The sequence below is a fragment of the Mauremys mutica genome, chromosome 6, assembly GCF_020497125.1.
Source record: "Mauremys mutica isolate MM-2020 ecotype Southern chromosome 6, ASM2049712v1, whole genome shotgun sequence".
Taxonomy (NCBI): Eukaryota; Metazoa; Chordata; order Testudines; family Geoemydidae; genus Mauremys; species Mauremys mutica.
In genome coordinates this window covers 72175696-72202892 of record NC_059077.1, presented here as the reverse complement: position 1 = coordinate 72202892, position 27197 = coordinate 72175696, and the positions used below count along the sequence as shown (strand labels likewise).

General features: G+C 39.8%; 1 long non-coding RNA gene across 2 annotated transcripts in view; it reads right to left on the bottom strand.

The window, feature by feature from the left end:
* Window positions 1–7277: 7277 nt before the first annotated feature.
* Window positions 7278–27197, bottom strand: part of LOC123373216 — a 34712-nt gene continuing 14792 nt past the window's right edge. For both annotated transcript variants that reach the window (XR_006580619.1, XR_006580620.1), the window contains 2 exons: window positions 12000–12088; window positions 7278–8071 (listed from right to left, as the gene is read on the bottom strand). This is a non-coding gene — a long non-coding RNA (uncharacterized LOC123373216). The remainder of the gene's footprint in view (window positions 8072–11999; window positions 12089–27197) is intronic.

The following is a 27197-nucleotide window of genomic DNA, read 5'->3' as shown; positions in this document are numbered from 1 at the left end:
ACACATCTCCCCTGCTTACCTAAGAGCAAGATTTCCCTCCCATCTCCCACCCCATCCTTGTAGGAGGCACTTGCCTCCTCACATTGCTGTTTGCCCCTAGGTGGTCTTATAGGGTGCCTTTTCTGGGTCCTTCCAGCCTCCACCCTCTGAAATCATAGCCCCATAATTCAATCTCAGCCCACAGATTTTGCACCATGGGCAGCCTATAGGCCCACTCTCCTTGTCTCTTTCCCCCTTATGTTGGGGTAGGGTCTGCTGTTGTCCCCCATTCTCCTCCTTCCCTTAAGGCCTCTGGTTTTCCTAGTCCCATGGTCTAGCCTTTGGGTAATGGGGTTCCTCCTGTCACCCTTCCTGTGATGCAGATTCGCAGGGCTGTTCAATTTCTGGGACTGAGTGTGGGCTGCTCTTCTTCCCCAAGCCTAGTTCTACCTTTTCTTTTTCCTCCCGCTTTTTTCCTGGCCAGTTCTATTTTTCTCCTGGGTTGTATCATTCTATCGAGGGTGATCTGATTCTGTTGACTCAGGCCCTTCTTCCTCATTCACCCTTTTTTACCCATGTAGGGCTCCAGCCACCTGCCTCCTTTCTATACAGGAAGGGGCTCCAGTCTGTACCCCTCTGACCGGTTGGGGTAGCCTCTCCACTACCTGTAACTGCTTCCACCTAAGTTCCCCCTTTACCTCTAGGGTACCTCTGCCATTGGATGGAGTTTTGTCTCCTCATTAATGCAGTCTGACTCTACCTTCTGCCCAGAGAGCCTCCAATGGAACTTCACTAAATCCCGCTGGATCAATGAGTATCCCGAGAAAGTGTCCACAATGCTCCTTGGGCACCTCCTTCCCATCTTAATAGCAACGGTAGGTGCTTTCTTTTTTATCCCATCCCTTAGAGTCCCAGTCCACCTGCAGAATTTTGCAAATCTGAATTCCTTCTCAGAGCAGCCCTTTTTTGTATGTCCTGGCCTTCCACATCCATAACACACACTACTCCCCAGTTCCCTGAAAGAGTTCCTTTTGCCTTCTCTCTTTTCTTATAATGGCTTTTCAGTTCACTTCTCCTGCTGCCCAGCTCTGGACCCGGAGCTGGCCAGGCCTCTGTTCTGGGAAAAGTAGCTTCTAGGAACAATTCTGAGAGTTTAATCACAGCCTCCAGGGTTGTTGGGCTGGTGCTGCCTTACCCAGACTCTGGTATTCTCAGGGAAGCTCTGGAGAAATCGTTCAGTACTATTAGGTCAATACTTTGCCCCACAGTTCGAATATCTGGCCTCAGACAGCAGGTTGCCGAGTTTGTTAGCTTTATCACATACGCCCTGGGCTGTACCCCCTCGTCCAACAAGCAGCCCATAAATTCTGCCCCCCCCCCTTTTTTTTTGAGCAGTGAGGTGTTTTTTTTTTGAGCAGTGAGTGCTACCCAATCTAAAATGGCTGCTTTCATAACATCATAATCCAAGGCCTGTTCCTTGCTCAGGGCCATGCAAGATGCCTGAGCTTCTTCACAGAGCTACGGAACCCATGTTTCTTTACCCCATCTAGCTCCTGTAGCTCCCTTTCAAATGTTACCAGGAATGCATCTGGGTCATCAGATAGGTCCATCTTTCATAGTCACTCCCTGTGTACGACTTAGTCTCCATACTGGATGTCATCAGGTTCGGTACTAACTGTTGTTGCACCTGTGCCTGCTCTCTGATGAACTGTGGCAGGCTTTTTTGCTTCTCTGTCTGCCACAGTATCAGGGATTATCTTTCAAGTTGGTGGGATTGCTGCAAGGTCTGCATAGTGTTTTGTGCAAGCATATGCAAAGACAGACTTCAGGGCAGAGACCAAATCACCCTTCAGACTGAGGCATTAGTGTTACACCAGTCCCCATTTTGTCCTATGCTTTGTTGTCATATTGTAATGCAAGAGTCCTACAAGTCACTCCATGAAAGATCAAAATTTCCATTAATTTCATATATCCTCTATATTAGATGCTCACCTATCTGCACCACTAATACAAAAACACCACTAAAAACTACTCTTTGTAAGGCTCAGATTCTTTATCTGCTATTATGCCTTATAAACTAGATCTTCATGAATTTGTGAGAAACTGAGAGATTGTTAAAAGATCAAATCATTCTGTCACACCTGTGAAAATAATCCTGCTGTCACTGGCTAGTCCAGAAAAAAAGAGCATCTGACTCTAAAATACTATGGTGTCAGTGAAAGCAAACAAAATTTGTTGTATACTTTTGTAAGTCATAAGATGGCATACTTACAGAAAAGGGTTCTTCTCTCACTGAATTTTTGCAAAGCATTTTTATAAAATCCTCCAATACAAAATATAGATGGCTAAAAAGATCTGGGCAATTACTGTATTAAAATATGCATACAACTGGTCTAGAAAGTAATTTGTAAACTGAAGTGTCTTTCTGTGACCCATGAACCTCTTGGTGCCAACTGGCAGAAAGCACAAGGGGTGCAGAAAGTTTTACAGGGATTTTTATGGGTCAGATATATACATAATAGTTCACCAAAGGGAGAGAGGCTCTGTTTATTGTCTGGGACAGGTGCAAGACTGAGAATTGATAAAATGAAAGGAACCCTGTCACAAGGTGCTCTCCTCACCACTGGAGTGCCTCCTTGTGGCCACATTGGGGGATTAGCTCTGCCAGGCCATCCCCTCTTTCTGCAGTTGCACTCTATCTCTCTCAAGACTCAAGTGCTCCCGCTTTCCAGCTTGCCCCTCCAGCCAGGTCACTGTGGTTATCCCTTTCAGGGGAAATCTCATGCATCAAAGTCTCACAGGACCCACTGCCCCTAACGGTGCCACTTCCCCAGTGGTGGGTAGGGGAACTCAGACCCACCCTCTACACTGGGTTCCAACCCCAGGGACCCTACAACGAGCAGTCATAGTGTGCATAGTTCTATCCCTTACTGCTGTATACCTAGACTACTTCCTGCCTTGCCTTCACTTTCTCTTACTAGAACAGGAATTGCAGGCAATCAATCACCCACTCTCTATCTCTGTAACCCCTATCTAGTCTCAGCTTTATAGAGGCCCCTTCTGTTCCTGTCCAGCTGACCTTCCTCTTCAATCAGTCCTTCAATCCCTGGCTCTTCCCCAAGTGCAGCCTTTCAGGTTAATTGGTCTAGGCACTTTAACCCTTTCAGGCCTTGTGTGGGATGGACACCGCATCACAACTTCCAAAAGAAGTCTCTGAAGAAGGGACTTCCTGGAGTAAGAGACAATAATCTGCATCAAAAGGAGAGAAGAGGGGACAAGATTTTATCCTTCACATAGGTGACAAGCTAACAGTGTGGCTCCTCTCATGAAAAAGGGATCACAATCTGGATGGCTAAAAATGCTGCTGAGCAATATGTCATCATACTTGAGGATAGCTAATTAATTCAAGGCTCTAGAATGCATTTTAATGTAACCCTTCTTTCCAACCCTTCCATTTGCTGTCACTTGAATCTCTTTGTTAAATTTATGCTTGTGTTCACTATAAACTTACCAAAGTGCTGTGAGTTGAGTGGAGTGGTGATCTGAGATGTAACTGGTCATCTGGGGTGTACTGTTCCTTTGGGAGTAATGACTCTGTGAATACTGGGAGTATTCGGTGAATAGGGATTAGACATGCCGGAGACACTGGGAGGGTTTGGAGTTTGGAGTGTGCCTATAGCCAACCTGTAGAAAGAAGGGGCCTACCTAGATCCAGAGGGGAGTATTTGTGTTTCCCAGGGCTAGTGGAATAGAGGGGCCAACCCACTGCAGGCATGAAGCTTCCTCCCACTAAGAGCAGGTGGTAGCAAGGTGCCTCACAGCCCTGGATACCCCTGGGGAGGGTCACACTTCCTATCTCCCACTTCTAGAATCCAGCCTGCCAGCATGGGAACCAAGTAAGAGGAAATAAACATCCCTGGCCATTTCTTAGGGTCTATGGAGAAAAGAATCATGTAGAGGCTCCTATAGGAATGCTTAGAAACTATTGTGATAGGCATGTTAGCAATGCTTAGAAAGGCAGACAGTGCAACCAGCTGAAATCAAACAATGGAAAATTCAGGCTGAAGACAGGAAAAAATTCCTAATAATGAGGCTACAAAAGAGAAGTGATGGAAGGAAGCCGCATCACTTGCATGATCTTTTAATTACTCTAGAATTCATGGATATATTCTGTGGACCCAAGGTTAGATTTAGCTGTGTGTTATCATTTTAACCAACAGAATGTTAATTCAAGAATGGGAAAGAGCACAAGTTACCTGCAACCACAGGTGTGCCCAGAGGTCTTCGCACAGCTTGAGAGCATACTTGCAAAAGTAGGTAGTGCCAGCCTGAGAGGGGGTGTGGTCAAGAGGATTTATTGGATTCTTTGGCCTGTTAGTGTCCTACTTGAATATATGTAAATAATTAATAGGTAAGGTTTCAGTAGATGACACTGAAAAACATGTAGTCTCATTCCATCCTGCCTTTTGTAGGATCAATAAAACATCTTGTTGTGCAGTGTAAGTGGCTTCCTCTGATTGCTCTTTACATCAGTTCTTAACCTGGTGTAAAAGTGGGATTTGTTGAGCACCATCTGCACCTAAAAGAAAGCAGGGATGCAGACACTACCTACTCTTTCCCAGAGATGAATTCCTGCTGTTTCAAGGAAATGCACTTTGCAATGGTGGTGATTCAAACCCCTGGACTCTAACAGTCTAATCTTTTCCCAGTCATTTCTATCTATATGTATTATCTAATTCCCTGCTCATACTGGAAAATATTCCCAGTTTTAAACAACTCTAATTCCTTTTTCTACTTTGTAAAGTAAAATAAATAACTGTCTAACAAATCTGCCATTTGCCTCATCTTTTGTACTGAATTATTCACAATTAGTTTTAGTGGCCAATAACTTTTCCTTCTGTTTACTGCAAATAGAATGTATTAAAAGAAATCTTTATTGTTCGTTGAAATATTCCCTATAATTCAACACTGTTCTTTTGCTCCTTTATTCTTAACTTGCATCTTTTTTATGACTCCCACTCTTTTTCCTTTCCAGATTGTTTATACTATATAAAAGCCTTCTGCTTATGCTAACTCTTTACATCCCCCCTTAACCACATTGGCTCCAGTTTCTCCTTTTCCTGTTTAAATAGGATGAATTTCCATTGCAGCCTCTCCAAATGTTTCTTAAATATTTTCCATTGGTCTGCTGGTGATTTCATAGGGGTTGTAGAATTTTACAGAGCTCTATACAGTCAACTTTCCTAATGTCAAACACTCCCATTTTGTACCCTTTAAATGCTCAGCTTCATTACTATTATAAATCTGACAACATATTTCTTGTTCATGTTCATCATGCTGTAAACAGTCTCCCATCTTCAGCCTGATTTAAAACATTTGGATTATTTATTAGGATCAAGAAAAGTCTGGAATTATTTAACAGTTAGACAATCTGCCTAAACAAGCAATCCTACCCAATTAGAAGCATGTTTCTCCACTTTGGTATTTTTACCTCAATCCATAGCTGAATAATTACAGTGAGAACTGGGTGAAACTTTTTTTTTAAACTTTCTCAAAGTATAAATATTCCAAAACGTGCAATATTGTAATTTCCAAAAATGTCAAACTGCATTTTTTACCGTCATGCCCCACCTCCCCTGTCCTGCCCATGTGTAGCTACAATTATAATGGCTATTTTAAAAAAATGGAAAAGAAAATATTCATGAGGCCTCCTTATGCTGGCATTCTGCCAAGCCCATGTAGCTCATATACATTTGCTGGCAGTCCCTGCTGTGCTGTTAGTGGTGGCCCCGGCTCTCCTGGCCAGCTAATTGCCTATATCTGTTTACAGTACCCACAAATGAAGTCACAGCATCCTCTTGGCTTTGGTTACTGCTAGGACCTCAAGAATAATTGTTTCAGTTGTAACAGAAAAAGTTCTAAGGCTTGAGTGATCCCTAAGACTTAGATGCTAGGACTTGTAGTGCATGAAGACTATGGAATTTAATTTTGTTGATTATATGTGATTTAATGGAACACTTGTCTGGCTGGCATTTACAATTGAAGGGGGGTTGGTGGTTTATTTTTTAAGTGAACATTAAGAACTCAGAAAATAAAAACTAAGGAGACACAATTTTAAATTAAAATTAGAAGGCACCATCATTTAGATGAAACATATATAATCTTCCCTCTACCTCAGACCAGGACTTTGGAAAAATCAAAAAGGACACTGCTCCTAGAAAATCTTTGTTAGGTTTTATACAGAGCCCACTGGGTGTTGGGATAGATTTGTGGAGTTTAGGCCTCAACCAAAGCCCATTAAACTCAATGGAAAGACTCACAGGGTCTGTCTACGCTGCACCTTGAGGCGTGCCTCTCCACTAGCACTCTAAAAATAGCAGTATAGCTGGTATGGCATGGCAGTGGCTCAGGCAAGCCATCCAAGTACAAGCCTGCCTGACCCCCTGATTCTGAACTAGGGTGGCTAGCTCATTCTGCCACCATGTCCACCTTGCTATTTTTAATGCACTAGCTCAAGCATAGCTAGTATCTGTCTACCCAGGCTGGGAGGCATGCTACCATTGATAGTGCAGTGCATCAGGCTTTTGGCAAGTGCTTTGAGTACTTTTACACTGTAAGCACAATCGAAAAAGCTCATCTTTATGGTGCCAATCTCACAACCCAGTTAGACCCCTATAGGACTACCGATGTGCTCAGAGTTAAGTATGAGCATAAGTATTGGCAGGATTGGGACCTAAATTAGATTGGGACCTATCAAGTCTCAGTGAGTGAAATCCTGGCCTCAGTGAAGTCAATGGAAGTTTTGACAATGTCTTGATTTAAGGAGCTCCCAGTGACCAGAGACAAAAAATTATAGTAGCTAATTATTAAAGCTGAGTGAGAAGGTTTGAGAGCCTGGGTCATGTCTACCTTTGCATCTGTGCAGCATTTAGCAAACTCCAGCCCTGATCCCGATTGAGGCCTTAATACAAATATTAAGAAAAATATGATTTAAAGCAAAATCCAGATCCAAATTTCATGGCATGTGAGGATCTCCAGTAACAACTGCAAAACTAAAAGTGAAAACCTAATTTTTATGCAAAGAATTTTGCAGTTGTTACTCATTTCAAATTGAGATTTGCAATTTTGTTTTATTTTCAGAAAGAATTAACTTGAATATATATGGTTGCAGATTTAATGTCTACTGACAAACTAGGTACCTTCAGTCTCTTGCACACAAAATAGCATCTGCCCATATCACTTTCCGTAGACTACTATGATCATTTGTATCATAGCAATTAGGCAGTACTAGGGGGAAAATAAACTAATGTGACCATTAGAATAATTTATTAGGAAATTTGGCAATAAAGGTCATCTTGAAAGAAATACACAAAGATTTAATCCTTTGTCATACCCACCAGAAATGAAAGTAAAATATAAGTGGAAAGTGAAATGACGTATCTCCTTGTCAGAAGAAGATTGGGAAGAAATATGAAAGAACTTCAGAAATACATTTAGTCTAGTTTAGGACATTTTTCAGTACAAAACAGATTTTACTGGACATCAGAACATGTAAATAAAGCAAGTTTAGCTAACTACAATAAATGCTGGAGAAGCCATCATCAAGTATCAATTAATCTGACTCATACAATTTTTTTCTTGGCATACATTTTAAAAAAACAACAACACTATAGCAATATATGAAAAGGCCTTTGAATACAAGTTCTATTCCTCTCCTAAAGTCTGTATACTGGAATTAATAGATGAATATTGAGAAAAAAAAAGTACCGATGAGTAATACTCAGAAAATTGAATCAAACACCTCCAATTTACTCAGAGTGGTTGAAAGAATTGTCAAACACAGCTTTGATGGAGAAAATAACTTTACATCAGTTACACAATGAAAAAAAGTACACTAAAATTTGGTACCACATAACTGCATTAGCAGGATACAACTTGGCAGGTCTTGCTAGGTGTTCGACAGTCAGTGGTAATGCAATAAACTGTTATATGGGGAAGTCCAAATTCAGGATCTGAGCTTCATCTCTCTCACTTCTCGGCCAGAAGGAACTGGAAAAGCTGATGAGAAAATTAATACAGCCCCCAGAAATGTCTGAGAGAGGGAAGAGAAAGAACAGCATCACTCTTTAGTGACTCCCCTTGGCCAACTGAAGTAGCATATAGATACATGTTCCTGGTTCAACAAAGCACTTAAGCAGTTTCATTGATTGAAAAGAGGTTACTTACATGCTTAAAAGTTACACACATACTTACATACATACCTTGCTGTATCAACAGACTCCTAGATTACAAGGCCGGAAGGGACCACTGTGATAATCAAATCTGACTTCCTGCATAACACACACCATAGGACTTCCCCGAATTAGTGCTGTTTTAACTAGAGCATCTCTTTTAGAAAAAGAAATCCAATCTTGATTTAAAAATAATCAGAGATTTATTATATATAGTGAGAATCTACCTCAACCTTTGGTATGTTTTTCCAATAGTTAATTACCCTCCCTGTTAAAAAACTGTGCCTTATTTGCAATCTGAATTTGTCTAGCATCAATTTCCAGCAATTGGATCATGTAAATAAAATTCTAGGGTCTCCTTTGCATCCTGAGAAACACATTGATGCTGGAGACCAGTCAGCTCATGTAATTAAATTAGCATCTCAAAATGGGTGAAGTTCAGCCCTGTGCAGAAAGTGCAGACCCTCTTCATTGGATGGAATTTCACCCTGACATGACAAATTATTTCATCTTCCAAGTCTCTCACACCCATCTGCTCCTTAACACCTCTGAATTTTTTCCATCTCTTAGATAGCGCTGGCATGTAGTCAGGAAAAACTCACCTGCTTGGGAAAGTAACTTACTGCTTTTTAAGCAATAGTTAAAGTAGTATCTCTCAGATGCAGGTTCTTACATGAAGCAAGAAGGCTGCAAGGGGTTACAGCAAAAGTCTTTGGTTACGGGCAGCCTTCTGTTGGTCAAGACTCGACTCACTGACTCATTAAACTTGTTAGGACTGCAGAGCTCAACAATCCATTTAGTTATAAACAGCTTCTAATTTTTCATTAAGAGAGTTGTCACAGGGACCATAACCCTCAATTTGCAAATGTGTGCTTTATTTTTCCCAATTCCTCCACACAGTTGGCCGATTTCTATTCTCCTCAATTGTGGCACTAAAACATGTCATTATGAACAGATACATAATTCTCCAGATCTGATGCATGAACATCTGCTGTTTGCATCCAGGCTGCAGAGTCCTCTGTCCTCTTCTCAATGACAGTAAAGCTGTGTTTCATAGTCCTCCAACTGCATAGACTCATGACCAAGAGGCAAGAAACTATCAACTTTCATAATGATTTAGCCACCAGTAAAAAAATTTCCATTTCCACCAGCAAATATAGTTTTTGCAAGGAAAATAATAAGATTTCTCTTCAGGCAAAATTGCGATGTTGCCATGAATTTATTCCTGTTTTTCTGATTTCTTTTGTTCCCGAGGAACAGTTTCTTATCTATGAAAGCTGCACTTATTATTTTAATGGAAAATAGTACAAATTCAAGATAAAACTGTCAAATGAGTCACTTTTTTTTAAGCTGTTAAGCAAATGTTATAATGGAGATATTAGAATTTGCTGTTCTACAATCCTGGTGAAGAGCTGCTACTGCAGTACAGCTTGGAGGAATATATTTAAAAATGCATAGTTGTATTTTTCTAATGGGAACATGGGCATTCCCTTGACCAAAGATCAAATAAGACTGCTTCATGGCAGCTCAGTGAGCTGGTAGTTTTCTTGATTGATGCCATCTTCTAGTGAAGCACTCCATTTCTCTCAGTTCTATGCTTAATTCACTAGATAATTCTGCTTCTCACTCCTGCTCTTCATGTAGCTAGAGGATACCTTGGCTGTTCACAAGAGAAGCTAGCTTAGCTGCAGGCAGCTGAGCAGCATCCAAGAGGGAGTTTGCAATAGCTATAGTGGTATTGGCAGCAGCCAGCCATTATTCCGATTCTGCAGCTGCAGATTAGTCTGATGTCTCCAACAAAACTGACAAACCTCAAGCATGGGTTTCATCGGCACCAAAGGCCAGCCCTGAGCAGCTGTACGTAAACCGTGAATAACCCCTAATAAAGATCCCCATGAAACTTTCAACTCTTATGATTGGTTAATATTTTCAAAGATCTTTTCAAAGCTAAAGATCTAGAGTTTAGAACTGGTCAGAAAATTTGAAAAAAGGAAATATGTAAAAGGAAATATGATCGTCTATTTAATATTCTATTGTTGTGGATTTTTTTTTTTTCAATTCCTCCTCCACTAGACATTTAATTTGATCTAAAATGAGATTAGCCTCCACATTTATAGAATTCCAAAAGTCAGGACACAGAATATGACCACAGGCTTCATGGGCATCAAAGGCTAGATCAGCATATAAACAGATCTTTCCTGAGTTCTTCCAACAGACCCAGAACCAAAGGTCACTGCTGCACCAGCAGCCAGCAAGATTAGGTCTCCTTAAGTCAACCTGCTAGAGGACTCACTCAACGGATCTTATTTAAAAAATAGGAAAATATAGCCAACGCTTAGATACTACACTGAATTACCATAGATGGGTATGTGTAGATTGGAATTCAAGCACTGGTGATCAGATAAAAAACATCAGATCCAAACACATTTTACAATTTCTTCAGAATGATGGATTAACATTAGAGCTAAAGCTGTAACTGAAGTGTTGACAGGGTAATTGGATCAGACAGACCAGGTCATTTCTTTTTCCATCAGCATGTCAAGAGATTCGTAAGAGGAGCATCTAACCTCAATCTAAATCCAGGTCACAGATTCCCTTGGCATATGAGGATCAAAGCCCTACACTACCTTCCTGTTAAAGTAGTCATTTTTATAGCAGTATCTTCCAGTACAAGAATATCAGAAGTAGAAAAGTCCCAGTCTAGCATCTTTAAGTTGTTTTAAAAGGACAGATTCAACCTTTATTACAAAGCAAGACACTTAACTTCACAAATACCAGGATATTTACCTTCCATTCTTCTGGCCAGATCCTAAATATAGCAGTTTCTCTGAAATTCATCAAGCCCAGGACAAACAGGCTAACAGCCCAAGGAATACTATTGGCTCAACTTCACAGTATTATAATACACATAGTAATGGGAAAAATTATATAGAGGAGGGGCAAAATGAGTGTACCGGGTAAACTGATAATACTCAAGGCCATACATCTAAACAGATTCTGTGGTAAGGAACAACCAAATAAAAATATCCACGCCTATGTGTTTCTGAATGCAACACTCCTTAAATATACTGGAAGTTGATGGGTTCTTATCAGCTTGCAGGAGGCACACAGCATTTCATAGGCTGAAGTCCTAAAACAGGTTAAAAATTCCAGGCACAGTGAGTTAGCAGGCTGGAAAAATGCTGTTGACAGGCTATGTGGCATATCCCAGTATATAAACACTAATGAAAAACCTGCAGCCAAAGCTAGGGGATCAAAGCAGGACGATACAAGCAACCCTCTCAGATGCTCAGACCACCACATACGGAGGATAACACATATAGTCCAGGGCCAACACATTGTCAAGAATATAAAAAAATTAAATATTGGAACCTGTTTGTAATGTAAAATATATAGAGTATATTAAACTATATGAATAGCATATTTATGGATTTCATAGATATCTTTGTAAAATCATAGTATGTTTTGCATGTATAAAACTGTTGTAAAAATATGTAATTTATACTGGTATATGATCAGTAAGTGCTGAATTGTGACCTGCCTTATGCCCACACAAGGGAGCAAAAGAGCATATATTGCCACCTAAGTCCTCAACACAGACTACCTGCATCACCACCACCAGATTGGTGCTTCCTGTCCAAAGCAGGTAGATGTAGAGGAAGCAGGCGAGAGTTGGAGACTGGGCAAAGCCTTGACTCTGGGCCTCCACCCCCAATACACTGGCCAGCATGTTAAGAAAAGGGCTGGTGCAATTACTTACCCTAGAGCAGGTGAGAAGCACAGACTTACCGTAATTGTGACTTTGGTCCATTGGTTCATTCTGTTCCTGAGGCAGTGCAACTACATGCTGCCCTTTATTCAGGCTGGACTGCAAAGCCCTATATTAGTAAGATATTAAATATCAACTAAAGGAGGAGTATAGCTCGTATGTCTATATGACAAAAATATAAGTTTCATACATTAAATGCTCCAGTGTTATATGAAGAGACAGAAAATATGTCACACATTTTTAAGTGAGCTGACAGCACTTTTTCTTAGAACACTTCAAGGACTGGTGTGGGCCTTTGTGTGTTCATGCTGGGACTCTGGGGTGCATCTACTCTGGCTTGGATGTTAGTTAGAAGTGGAAGAAGGCTGCTTGATTTTATACCCTTACTTTAGTCACTTTTCAGCCATCTGCCTCACTGCAGGATAGGCTTCGTGAGATTTTTCTTGTAACACTGTCTTTTGGCTGGCTACACAGTCCCTGCAGCACTTCATCATCATGTAAGTGGAGTTAGACCCTCTGCACTATTGCAGAGGGCCAGATGGGTACAATATACTATGCTTTGCCATTTACAGCACCATATAAGTCAGGACTGAATTGTCCCATTATGTACATTTTCTGGAGCTTAAAAAGGAGGACAAAATCCAAGTTAGAAACCATATTGCACAAACTACCATTGTTTTGAATTCAAACAGTTGGAACCCAGTTCTACTCTTGAGTTACACCAAGGCAACCTATATACGGTCCAAGAAAGGGGAGGCCAAAACCAAAGTAACAAAAAACAAAAAAAAACCCCAACCGGATCCCCTTTAAGAAGGGGTTTCAAACCAACCCCAGCCAGCAGTCATCTTAATGCTTCTTTGGAGGCAGGAATGCCCTTTCCCTTAGGCATCAGGTCCAGGGAAGAGATGCTAAACCCAGCTCATAAGGCTTTTGCCTCGGAGATTTGTGTCACAGCAAACAAATGTATAGTGAGGCTAGTGACCTAAAGCCATACTGCCCTTTGATAGGAGAGCCTAAAAATTAAAATACTTTTAATTAAGGTTGTCAAGCGATTAAAAAAAGTAATCGTGATTAATTGCATGATTAATCACACTATTAAAGAATAATAAAACCATTTATTTAAATATTTGTGGATGTTTTCTACACTTTCAAATATATTGATTTCAATTACACCACAGAATACAAAGAGTACAGTGCTCACTTTATATTTATTTTTTATTACAAGTATTTGCACTGTAGGAAAACAAAAGAAATAGTAGTTTTCAATTCACCTAATACAAGTACTGTTGTACAATCTCTTTATCATGAAAGTTGAACTTACAGATGTAAAATTGTGTACAAAAAAACTCCATTCAAAAATAAAAAAATGTAAAATTTTTGAGCCTGCAAGTCCACTCAGTCCTACTTCTTGGTCAGTCAATTGCTAAGACAAATAAGTTTGTTTATATTTGCAGGACATAATACTGCCCACTTCTTGTTTACAATGTCACCTGAAAATGAGAAAAGGTGTTCTCATGGCACTTTTGTAATGGACGTTGCAAGATATTTAAGTGCCAGATGCACTAAAGATTCATATGTCCCTTCATGCTTCAGCCACCATCCCAGGGGACGCGCATCCATGCTTAAGACTGGTTCTGCTCAATAACAATCCAAAGCAGTGCAGACCCACGCATGTTCATTTTCATTATCTGAGTCAGATGCCACCGGCAGAAAGTTGATTTTCTTTTTTGTGGTTTGGGTTCTCTCATCACTCATCAGAGTGTTGCTCTTTTAAGTCTTCTGAAAGCATTCTCCACACCTTGTTCCTCTCAGATTTTGGAAGGCACTTCAGATTCTTAAACCTTGGGTCGAGTGCTGTAGCTATTTTTAGAAATCTCACATTGGTTCCTTCTTTGCATTTTGTCAAATCTGCAGCAAAAGTGTTCTTAAAATGAACAACACGATCATCATCTGAGACTGCTATAACATGAAATATATGGCAGAATGCGAGTAAAACAGAAGAGGAGACATACCATTCTTCCCCAAGGAGTTCAGTCACAATTTTAATTAACCCATTATTTTTTTAACTAGCATCATCGGGATGGAAGCATGTCCTTTGGAATGGTAGCAGAAGCACGAAGGGGCATACAAATGTTTAGCATATCTGGCATGTAAATACCTTGCAATGCCAGTTACAAAAGTGCCATGCAAATACCTGTTCTGACTTTCTGTTGACATTGTAAATAAGAAGAGGACGGCATTATCTCCTTCAAATGTAAACAAATGTGTTTGTCTTAGCGATTGGCTGAACAAGAAGTAGGACTGAGTGGATTTGTAGGCTCTGAAGTTTTTTTTTTTGTTACATAACTGCACTAAAACAAAAGTAAATCTACATTTGTAAGTTGCACTTTCACGACAAAGAGATTGCACTACGTTACTTGTATTAGGTGAATTGAAAAATACTATTTCTTTTGTTTATCATTTTTACAGTGAAAATATCTGTAATAAAAATAATATAGTCTGATTTCAATTACAACACAGAATACAACATATCTGAAAATGTAGAAAAACATCCAAGATATTCAGTAAATTTCAATTGCTATCCTATTGTTTAACAGTGTGATTAAAACTGCAATTAATCACCATTAATTTTTTAAATCATGATTAATTTTTTGAGTAATAGCATGAGTTAACTGTGATTAATTGATGGCCCTATTTTAAATATAACACAATTAGGGTATTTAAACATGTTATATCAAATAAAGCACGCTAGCCCTGATTCTAGGTTGGGAATGTGAAGAAACTGCTTTTTCTGTACATCTGCAGAAATGATAGTCACTATGCTTGACTTGGGGTCCTATTATATTTCCTAGCAGATCCTCTTCAGCATCTGCTGCTTTTTGATCTCAGGGGGTTTTAGTGTGTTTGGATAGGACCCAAAAACATTTCTTTGGGGGAAATCTTTCAGGGAGACATCTATTCCCAGCTCTGAACAAATTGCCCAAAGAAAAGAGAGAGTCAGATGAGTATGGGTTATGTGGAGAATCCATGTATATGAGCAACTTATTGTCTGATTTGCAGTTAACACTTGTCTAGCATCATATTTATGTGCCCAACTATGTTGTCTGGATCTACATGGAGGTTATGTGAAAGTGATGAGGTTACATATGGTGCTTACTATCATTTTAAGAGTGGGGAGCCAACTTCACTTTAGAGATAGGACTTAGTTTCCCTTACAACTTGTTACCGCACAGTACTGCTGAGCCCAAACTAAGGCCTGAGATGTCTGGTGTTCCCTTTTAGTGAAACCACACCCCTTTTGGCCCTAAATATTCTCCCTCTGCTGAAACCCCTCTGATTTAGATTGGATGCTCTTTGGGGCAGAGAGTGGTGATCTTTCCCCCCCCCCATGTTTGTATAGTGCCTAGCACAATGGAGTCTTGGTTCATGATTTGGGCTCCGAGGTGCTATTGTAACCCACACACCTTCTGGGTGTGGTGTTCTGTCCTATCACTGAGACCACTTAAAAGAGAGAGAGTTAAATGAGTCTGCTCTACAATCTTAGCTAACAGCCAGTTGGATTTTAGCTCATGCAGTAGTGACTCATGCACTAAGCTCCAGAAGTCCCCAGTTCAATCCCGCCGGTGACCGGGGTGTGTCGGCATTACACTATGATAATACAATTAAATAATAATGCCACACTTACCTGGCTGCTGAATTTGAACATTGTCCAATTTATGATTCCATCAAAGGACTAATTAACAGGTGTCTACAAGCACTTCCCCATTTATGTATCAGCAACACTTCTTTAGCTTTAGAAATGACCTATTGAAGCACTCCAAGGTTTATGCCCAGTATAAATCCATTTATCCCATTTAATATGCATATTTTATTAATAATAGCAAACATTTTATGAAAATCTTGTTGGCGTCTTCAAATTAACTATTTATTGTGGCTCTGCAGTTTTGAATGTTTTATCTTTAGAGAAATCTTTGCTGTCATACTTCCTTTATTTACTGTTAAGAGACACTATGATATTTTTTTAAAAAGAAAAAAACTGAATAATTCAGAGAGGTGTAGACTCCTGCTGATCCATTTTTATACCAAAAGTGAGTGTGTGTTATTTATATGAGACTCTCATGAGTGTGGTTTCCTTTCTTTTCTGGTTGAAAAAGAAAAGATTGCCTAGGGAGCTTAAAATTAGATTTCTGCTAAAAAAAGTGTAAATTACAGCAGTGAATGGAGAGTAAAATCAAATTGATAGATTCCAGTCAGATCCGATTATAAACATTAAAGTACCAATTCTGTTTTTGTTACACTGGTGCAAAGCCAATGAAATCAAATGTCACAAATTACACATTAATCAGATTTTACTGGTGTAAATGAGAGCAGTATTTTGTCCAGAATGAATTATTTAGTTAGGGGCCTAGAGCAGGCTTATAAGGTATTTAGACACCTACTTGCATCTTTAGGCACTTAAATACTTCAGAAATATTGCCCCCTAGTCATTATTATTTGATTGGTATGAGTGTTGCTCTTCAAAAATTAGTTCCATTGTCTTGCTCCTATCTGGTACAGGACACATCAATAAGAAACCTCAAAGCACTTAAGCACAGGTTTTAAACAGAATGGCCTCCATTTTATTGTAAATTAACACAGATTAAATAAGAGTAGGTTTATAATGCCAGCTGGATGGTGTTTTACCACTAATTATCTCAAAACATTTTGTTCTGAGCTTGGTGAAACCTTGTTATGGGTTGAGTTAAAACCCCATTGAGATTGATTATTAATTGAAGGGTGAGTTCACATTTAACTGTAAGCATAAGACCCCCGCCTAAAAAAGAAAAAAAGAAAAAAGAAAAAAAAAAGAAAATGTATGTGACCCCGCTCAGGAGCTTTGGGCTGAGTACAGTTTTCAATATGTGGGGTGGGAGGGGAGGGGGTTGGGAAGAGAGATCATACAGAAACTGAAGAGACAAGAATAGAGAGACAAGAAGCCAGGCAGGAGGTTGTGAACACACTGTGACCCTGGAAAGAGCTAGAGAGAACTTCTGAGTCTGTTGGCTAAAGAAGCTGGGGCTGTAAGCTAAGAAACTGCTCTGTTTGCTCTTGGTTCATCCTGCATTTGGAACAGAACTTTGTGTGCTCTTTGTAAATAAACAAAGGTTGCATCAAAGAAAATACTAGACTTCATCAATTTCTACTTCCAACTGGCACATCCACAGGGCCCTGAACTTTGACTAGCCCCTCGGATCAAAAAAGGGGCAACAATATATTGCTGTGCTTGACAATTATTGTTGAATACTATGCTTTTATATTTCTAAGCTCACTCTCATGAAAAATATTCTATTCTACAGTAAGAATCAGAAATAGTGATTTTGACCAGAATATACATACACTTGACAGGATCCTCAGTAAGTATAAATCAGCACAGCTCTGTTCATATGGATCCTGGCTTTGGCACTTTGGCTCCGCATTTCTTCACTAGAAGAGTTATCTTGCACATATAGTTGCTTGAGATTCAGCTGTCATGAGCAAACTTTGTGAGCGACCCAAAGGGTTTAATTTAAAGAGAGCAAAATGGACTGTTATTTAAACCAGATGTGAAAATTTAGCACTTCTGTTTAATGATTTGAAAACAACAAGTTTACAATTTCTCATGGTTTTAATACAAAACTCAGAATGCTTTATGAGGGTCTGGGAGGAAATGGCTTTGTCTCAGGGAGGAAGCTGGCTACTGGTTACTTCTGGCAGCAGGCAATGCTCCACCTCTAACCCCAACATATTGTCCATAGCCAGAAAAAACTGGTATGCTGCCCTGGCAATGGGGGATGAGGAATCTCCCCCAAAGGTGGAAGAAGAGAAGCCAGGTAGCCCTAAGGCTGGGAGCATTGCAGCCACCACTCCCAAGAGGAAACAAAGGATGGTGATCATCAGGAATTCCCTTCTAAGGAGATATAGGTGTAGTAAGAGGAGGCTCTGAGATATAAACCTTGATATTAGAGGCCTGGTATGAGGCCTAAGGCCTGAACTAAAGTAATGGTCAAGGCGTTGCTAACAAAGCAAAGTTAATCTGTGAGCTAGAGATAGGCCCTGCTCACAGAAGCTGGCAAGGAAAGGGCTGATGTTGCATAAACATATATCTATATAGTGTATTGAATACCAGAAGTATAAACATGGTACCAGGACACTCTGATACTGGAAAATTCCACAGATAACAAGAAACAAGCTGACCCATCCCAATGACAGAGCCAAAAGGGTAATATGATGGATAGAGTTTTGTTCGAATCAACATGTACAAGGTGAGAAGCGGCACCTAGCTACGTAGAGGGGTTGCACCTCAATACGTCAGGAGTGATGTGTAACTTGTTTGTACCTGTGTATAAGGATGCATCCCTGGGGCGGTGTCTTTGTCCAGCCTAGAGGGCACTGCCACTGACTGAGCTGAGTCCATTGCCAAGGAGCACATATGTACTGGCTAGCTGCACCTCAGCAGCACCTTGGACTTTGTTTGCCAGGGGGCTGGAGACTGTGTTTCTCTTCGACAATAAACCTGGCCGACGTGCCTTCATACCTTACTAGAGTCTGGGGTCATTGAGGGTTCTCTCGGGGTCTGCTGTGTCAGCTATCTGCGCAGTGCTGGGGCAGCACACAGAGGGAACACACGCACACAGCCGATTAATATCAACATTGAACAGAGCAAAGCACCACACCGGTAGCATCTGACAACACTAGGCATTGATCTGCTGGCTTGACATGGCAATCCAGGAGGTGGTGTTCCCTGCCAGGGGCCCATATCTGAGACATTATGGAAGGACTGCCCAGGATCATCCAGCCCTTTGACTACTATACCATGCTGAGGTATGACCCTGAGTAGGTCAGAAGTGACTACAGATCTCTGGGAGTGAGGGTGAAGAAGTTAAGGGTGCAGGTGGTATTCTCACTGATACTTCCAGTCAAGAGTAGACAGGAAGAGGCAGAGGCATACAGATCCTGGACATGAATGGATGGCTGTGCATATGGTGTCACCAGGCTAGCTTCAAATTCCTTAACCACAGGATGCTGTTCCTGAGCAGAAATGGGGTCCAGCTATCAAGGAGAGCAAAGAGCATCTTCGGATACAGACTTACTAACCTAGTGAGGTGGGCTTCAAACTAGGTTCAGCGGGGGCAGGAGACAAAACCCACAGGTAAGTCCAGAACATGGAGACCTGGGTGAAGAGTCAGAATCCAGTGGGTGAGGGGGTGGGGTAGGGAGGAAACAGGGGCAATCGTAGCAGAGACAAAGAAGAGAGAACCGGGAGTATAGAGGGGAAATTTAATCAACATCTTACCTGTCTGTATACTAATGCAAGGAGTATTGGGAATAAACAGGAACAACTAGAAATATTAGTGAATAGTCACAATTACAACATAATTGGCATCACAGAGACTTGGTGGGGCAATTCACATGATTTGGAATATTGGCAGAGATGAGTGTAGCTTGTTCAGAAAGGACAGGCAGGGAAAAAGGCGAGGTGGTGTTGCCTTGTGTATCAAAGATGTACCCATTTGCACTGGGGTTGAGATAGAAACAGGAGGCAGACCTGTTGAAAGTCTCAGGGTAAGGAAAAAGGGGTAAAAAACAAGGGTGATGTCAGGGTAGGGCCTACTATAGATCACCTAACCAGGAAGAAGAGGTGAATAAGGATTTTTTTTTAAACAACTAACAAAAAAATTATCCAAAAACCCAGGACTTGGTGGTGATGGGGGACTTCAGCTACCTGATATCTATTGAGTACATATTATCCAGCAAGTTCTTTGAATGCATCGGAGACAGCTTTTTATTACAGAAGGTGGAAAAAGTGAATAGGAGAGAAAACCTGAAACCTAAAGGATTACATTTCATTTTTAAAAGTTGCAACCTATGTAATATAACTGTGGATGTTGTCATTATCTATATAATTAAAGACTGGCATTAAGATTTATGGCATTGAGATTAATATTTTGATCATTCATTGAATAAGGATTATTAGCAGCTAGCAGGTTTAAAATAAACATAAGGAACAACTTTGCACAATGCCCATAAACCTGTGGAACTCATTGTCAGGGGATATTGCAAAGGTCAAAAAATATAACTGGGTTCAAAAAGTAATTGGATATGTTCATGGAGAATAAGTCCATCAATGGCTATTAGCCAAGATGGTCAGGGGCACAACTCCATGTGCCAGGTGTCTTGAAACCCCCAACTGCCAGAAACATCTGGTACTGGCCACTGTCAGAGACAGGATACTGGGCTAGATAGATCATTGATCTGGCTAAGTGCGGCCATTCTTAAACAGCCCTAGAACTGAGGGTGGGGAATACGAGAACCAGTTCCACTTCAGTGCATAAAGCAGCCTCTGGGCTGCTCTGAGTTGTGCTGGTTAGTGATGGTTCCCCAAGGGACTGTTATGCCTTCTATGGATCACTGGAACATAGCAGAACTCTGGTCATGACCTCACTTTCCTGGGCATATCTTCTATGATGGGACCAGGAAGAAGAGTAGTGCAGAGACTAGGGATCCCCGTTGGATCCTTAAGTGAGTTTTCATCCTGGTTGGTGCTTCCAGAGTTAGGAACAGGGGCCCACATCTGCCCCAAATATCCTAGGATTATTCTTCATTTTTCCTGAATCCCATCAAAAGCAGCTATCGCATGCCTAAAAGCCATTACACACAGGAGTAAAGTAAGAGTACACAGTGTGCAGGTTTCCCATTGTACTCCAAGACAAAAATGAAAACTATCACCACAAGTGTCTCATCTGCCTGATTAATTATCAAGAAAATGTGAAAGATGTAAAATGTAATTGGTATTTTTGGACTGAAGCCATTAGAGATGTTTCATTCCATTATTCCTGATATATGTAGAAATCCCACCAGTGGGATTAATTTTAAGAAATTCTCAAACTGTATTGACTTTTTTCATTTTCCCCCTGAATAAATGTGCAATCTGTTATTGTAAGTGACTAGCCTGGTGCTGAAACAACATTTTGCTGGGTTATTAATTATAAAAATGATTTGTACTTGTTCCCAAAGACCTGGATGGAAAAATCACAACAGTCAGTTCATACTGCCTTTCAGGAGGCTGCATTATTGTGAATGAAGAAAAATATTTTTGCCCACAAAAGGGAAAAAAAAAATCCTGTTCAAATTGGAAAATGTTCAAATCTCTGAAAATATTCAGCAAAAACAGAAAGTAAAACTTCCTATTGGTGGCAGCCCTGACTATGCCCGATGAAGGTAAAGAGTACAGTAAATAGATCTAACAGTAATTTTCATTCCCAATTTATAACTACATTAACAATCAAACAAGCTATGTAAAGAGTACTATTTAGGTTGCAAAGCTGCACATTCAAAATTTAGGAAATGACAAATTTATGGTTGCCCATGAAACTTTAAATTTGCCCCATTCTGCATCCATCCTGTGTACTGAATAAAACAAGAGTCCTCTGGTAAAAAATAGCATGTGATCATGTAATTAGAGAATTTCATAATGCAGATGCCAAGGGAACAGAATTAAAGTTACAGAGACAACCTAACCTCCAGGTGCTTGAGTTTACAATCTAAACAACATTATTTTAACATAAGTTTTGTGTGTGTTATTTCCTGTGTGTGGGTGCTGCAGAAAAAAGGGTAATTATGAGCAACTATAACCAACGGTATGATTCTATCACAAAGGTCACAGATTCCATGACTTTCCAGGACCACCATGAATTCTTCTGTAGTGGTAGGGCTGGAGCAGCTGTCAGCACCGCGGCTGCCCCCCAGCTGCTAGCGTAGCAGGCTGGCAGCTGACCCCCAGGCCCGCTGGAGCAGTGGCTCCTGCTGGTGGGCAGCCCCCGGAAGCATTCCCACTGTTAGATCCCCCCAGCCATAGCATTTTTAGTAAAAGTTAAGCACAGGTCACAAGCCTCTGTAAAAAAAAAAAAAAAAAAAAAAAAAATTATTGCCCGCGTTACTAAAAATACCCCTGACAGAATCTTAACATTAACTATAACAGATACCTCATCATACATCATCAGAATTTGAACTCTGAACCTTCCTCAGCATGGCACAGTTATCTACAACTTTTAACATTGATGAGTTTAATATCATTTTTAGCTTGTTTAAAATACAAATATTTTCCCCTCCCCTCCAAGTATCATATTACTGTAAACACATTCATTCAATATCAGTTAAATCTGCCAGATTCAGGTCAGAGTTTCATGTTGTGTTAATTGGCCTAAACAGCCTGTGAAAAATCATGGCAATTGGCTGCAAAGCAATCAGTATTTATTAACAGTAGCTATTGCTGGTGAGTCTTATGTAGATCTTTCTACATGTTGAGAGAGCAGGATCTATTTAATTTAAATTGTCCAGTATAAACTCAACATTGCAATAAAATCAAATAGACATAGTAAAATATAATTTTAATTATGTTGACAGTTTACTAAAACAATTTGTCATAAAATGGAATTATAAATTATACTGGTTTGTCAGTGATTTAAAAACAATTGGATTCAGTTCGTTGCAGCTGTTTATTTGATTACAGATGACTGACGACTGACAATAGAAATAATAAATGGCTCACAATAAAGTATTGCCTGAGCCTAAAGAGAGAACATGGAAAAATTAAAACCATTTAATGTTAATAAAAATAAAGCCATTCAATTTTGATTCTTGAATTGATTGATAATTAGAAACATACAATCAAAATGTAAATATGAGAATACAGTTTGACTTGGACTTGTCATATAAAGCTAGATTCAGCTGTGGCTTCTGCCAGTGCTAATTTTCAGGTATAAGGCTAGATGATGCACGACTAAGTCACTGGGGGCTTTGCCATTGACTTCAATGTCCGCAGGATCAGGATTATACTCTCCACTGGAGGAGGAGGGAATCTGTAGTGTTGCAAAGGTAATATAGCTTCTCCTCTCCAGGAGGCCCACAGACTTGCCCAAAGAGCAAGTGAAACTGACCAGGGGAGTGGGAAAAGCAAGAGTGGCTGAGGATGCCATTTAAAAAATGTATTCTTCCCATTCTTGCTTATGCATCAGTAGTGTAAAAAGAAATCAGAGACAAATAAATTACCTCTATAATGTGGTAGGGAAACCCGAGATGGAAAACTTCGTACACAATGCTTCACATGAAAGTGAACAGATAAATCTAACCTCCATGCTTACTGTAATACAATAATGTGGTAGTTAGTGGTTCTAATATCTCCTGAGATGACAACAAAGTTTACTTCAAAATCATTAAAGAAATGCAACTCTATTTGCAAACATATTGCCAGGCCTTTGCCTGATCTGATTCTTGTAAGCTCAGCAATATTCTTCTTTCCTCCATTCTGAACTACTCTAATGCTTGGCCTGCTGGTTTGCCAACAACATTGATTTCCAGCTCCTGCATGTTCTGCTGCCAATGTGCTGTATTGTGCAAAGATGAAAAACTACATATTCTTGAATCAGTCACTTAACAAGTGATATATCTGAAAATTCTACTGTCGATCTGCCAGGCTCATCATTTGTGTCTGCATTGAGCTCTTTGTTACAATTTCCATCATTGCACTACCAGGTCTAGACAACAGTAGTAAAAACACTAGCAGCTGGTTCACTCTGACATTCCCATCAACATTACAAGTGGAGTTGTATCAGTGCTAGTTTAGCACTGGGATATATTACAAAAATTCTCGGTGTTGAGAACTTGGCCAACACCTTAATTAAAAACTGCAGCCAGTTTCTTAAGTTACACGGTAATGCATGTGACATATAGGATGAAAAGATAAAGCTCTTTATCCTTAATATCTACACCTCTGCATTCCACAGAGGCTCTTCCCTTGCAAGTTCTATTATAAAAGGAGGTAAAACTGTCAAAATTCTTCACTCTTTCTTATGGAGAAAACTCTCACTCATGACTTAGCGCTGTGTGTATTGAAGCCCCACTCCAATCCCAGTGGAAGATCTACTTATTTTCTATTGCTTTTCCTTCATTCTTGTGTTCTATTGTAAAGTGTTTTGAGAGCATGTTAAATCAAAGATACCAAATAAAGCAAGAGTGGTAATTATATTGCTCTGGAATCTCTGTGGGGAACTGGAGTTTTGACATTCAAAAGCCAGAATACCTTTCACTGCTGAAAAGATATGACCATGTCAGTTACTAGCCATCATAGGGGGTTCCTACTAGGGTGACCAGATGTTCCAATTTTATAGGGACATTCCCGATTTTTTTTTCTTATATAGGCTCCTTTTACCCCCCACCCCCTGTCCTGATTTTTCACACTTGCTGTCTGGTCACCCTAGTTCCTACCCAATAGAGAGAAAGATTTTTATGCATGAGGTATACTGGGAAAAGTTGGCAACATTGGCTTGTTTCCCAAACTTGCCATTTCTTTTCAAGGAGTCTTCTATGTTCCAATTCTAGTCTTAGTTAAAATAGGCATCTCTCTTCAATGAGAACCATCACATTGATAACAGTAGATGCTAGCTATTTTGGGTAAAGATCTTAACCCCACACATTCATCTATGTAGAATAGCCTAAATACTAAATAACATTTTTGCTGTCTTATTTTTCCACCAGAAAGAATGCCAATGGGTTCTGACAAAAGATATGTTTTAGCTGGGCTGACGACTGCTGGCCAGGTGATGTTGTCAGCTCTCTGTGCCACCCATTTCTCCTTCTGTAAAATGGAGATGATGCTACATCTCTCAAAACACGTTCAGAGTATTGAATAAAAAGGGCTATCATACAAATTTATTATCTTGAAAATGGTTATTGACAACTAGCAGAAGGAGCACAAGAAAAAGAATTAAAGCTCAGTGATCACAGTTGCTGTAGGACATAAAATAGGGAAGAGGGGGCACCCTAAGGCAATGGATATTTCTCATTTTGAATGTTATTTTTTATATTGTAACAACACACCCAGACTCTCAGCCAGGCTCTGGGCTCAATGTTGCTGTGTGTTTTACAGACACATAAGACAACATCCCTGCCCCAAAGAGCTTAAAAGTCTCAAAAGACAAGGAACAAGCGAAGGGAGGAAGAGCAGAACTTAACAAGCAAAAAGGCCCAGGACGATGACTGGAATGTGTGTTAACTCTATTTACGTGCCCTAAGACAAGCATCAAGATTTGGAGAATCCCAATTCTTCCTCAGGATTTGAGTAAGCTTGTGATCAAAGTAAAACCATATTAGGGATTTGTCCTATCCCCAGTCTGCAGGCACAAGTGACTCACCAACTTCTAGTTAATTTTAAGTGTGTGAATTTTATAGGAACATAGGAATTACCATACTGGATCAGTGATGGTCAAGCTAGTCCAGTATCCTGTCTGACAGGGTCCAGTACCAGTCTTTAGACAAAGGGCTAAGAACCCCTGACCAGGCAACCGTGGGATAAACTAACCCCACATTAGATCTCGTCCTGATCTCTAACTGTTAGAGATTGGCTTGAACCTAGAAGCAGAAGTTTAAGATCCTTTCCACAGGTTTTGCTATAATTTTTATTAAATTATATATATTTTTGTTAATAGAACTCTGGATATTCTTGCTATCTAAATATTCAGTCCCTTTTTGGATCTTTTAAGTTCAAGTTCTTGGTGTCAATGATGTCCTGTGGCAATGAGTTCCACAGTTTAATTACACATTTGTGTGAAAGTATTATGCCTCTTTGGCATTTTAGTTAAGTATTGCCAATTCTTCAAAATTCAGTGTGTGTTTTTATGGGATAGGCATACATCCATAGTTCTACATTTTATTTATTTATCATCAGATGAACAGCACCATAATTTTCCTCTTTGCTTGCAGCCCCAGTACCCTGAGACATGAAGTTGCCTCTCCCATGAGCTTGCATCCCTCAGTCTCATATTGGATGAACCAGGGGGATGTTTCCCCCTCCCCCCCGCCCCCAGCAAGGAGAAATTACATCTTACAAATGCCATGGTCATTATGAGAAATCATGCATGCCTACGGAGAAAAGAAGGGACACAGACAACTTCTGCTTTCAGTTGAACCTGTGTAAACCACATTGATTTCGGTGGAAGCTGTGCTCTTGTATCTCCAGGCAGAAATTATAACAGAGGTTTTACTGTTATTTGTTTGTTTTGTTACTATGGAGCCAGCTACCTGATGACGACAGGAGAAATTTTAATTTTCAAAGCATGTTCCAGCTTCAGACAGCAGTACCATGTAGCTTACAATGTATTCATAAGAATGAAATCTGAGTTTTTAAAGCACAAAGAAAACTGAGAAAAGAAACACTTGCCATGAGAAATCAAGAGCTGGCTCAGTACCTAAATGGAACAGTCTCTTTTTAGGAGACATTTGTTAAAAGGTCTTGATCCAACTCTCAACGAAGTCAGTAGAAACACTACCATTGACTTCAGTTGCAGTCATATTAGGGCCATGATGCAGTTATGGGAAAAAACATCCAGATAATCAAGCATAATAGCTAGAAAAAAATTACTATTAGACCCAAGAGTTCATCACTTTAAGATTCATCATTTCAATGGTGTCTGACAGCCACAATGAATGGCCCTTTTTGTATTTAATGTATGTCCCCTGAAATCAAGATAAGATACATTGTTGCATTTTTCCTGCTGAAGAACACTGTATTAAATGGATGAAGATCCAGGTTCAGGAGAATCCACTCCATTCGTTATTAAGGGCCATTTTCTGATATCCTTATGGTAGGCTAATAGTCCCTTATTCATGAGCAGTCCCACTGACTCCAGTGGAGCTGTTCATGTAGGAAGGTACTATTCATTATAAATAACTACTATATATCAGACTCTGGCCCTAAATGAGTAAGTATTGGTTTGATCTATACACACCATTAGCGCATGATGGCTATAGTGGAGACAGTAATAGAATGTGTAACTGATCTTTATTTTAACCCAGTTTTTGTAGCCTCTGATTTGCTTAAGCATAAAGATTTACACAGTCTTAGTAAGCTTTAATTACTTTAATTCTTCCCAGATTCTTACTTAGTCATCATGAACTAGACAAGTAACTCAAAATGTACCAGAGAAAGAGAAAAAAGTAAAAAACAGAAATAATATGTGGTTCAAGACTTTAGAAAAATCCTTTCAGCAAAGTAGTAAATGCATTCTGGGTCATGTAATAAACATTAAGAGTGCAATATGAAAAACACCAATAAATAAATAAATACAAGGGAACAATTCAAATATCTAGCTAAATTATTAACTATCAATGCTGAAGGATGCAATGAAGTTAAATAAATTATAAAC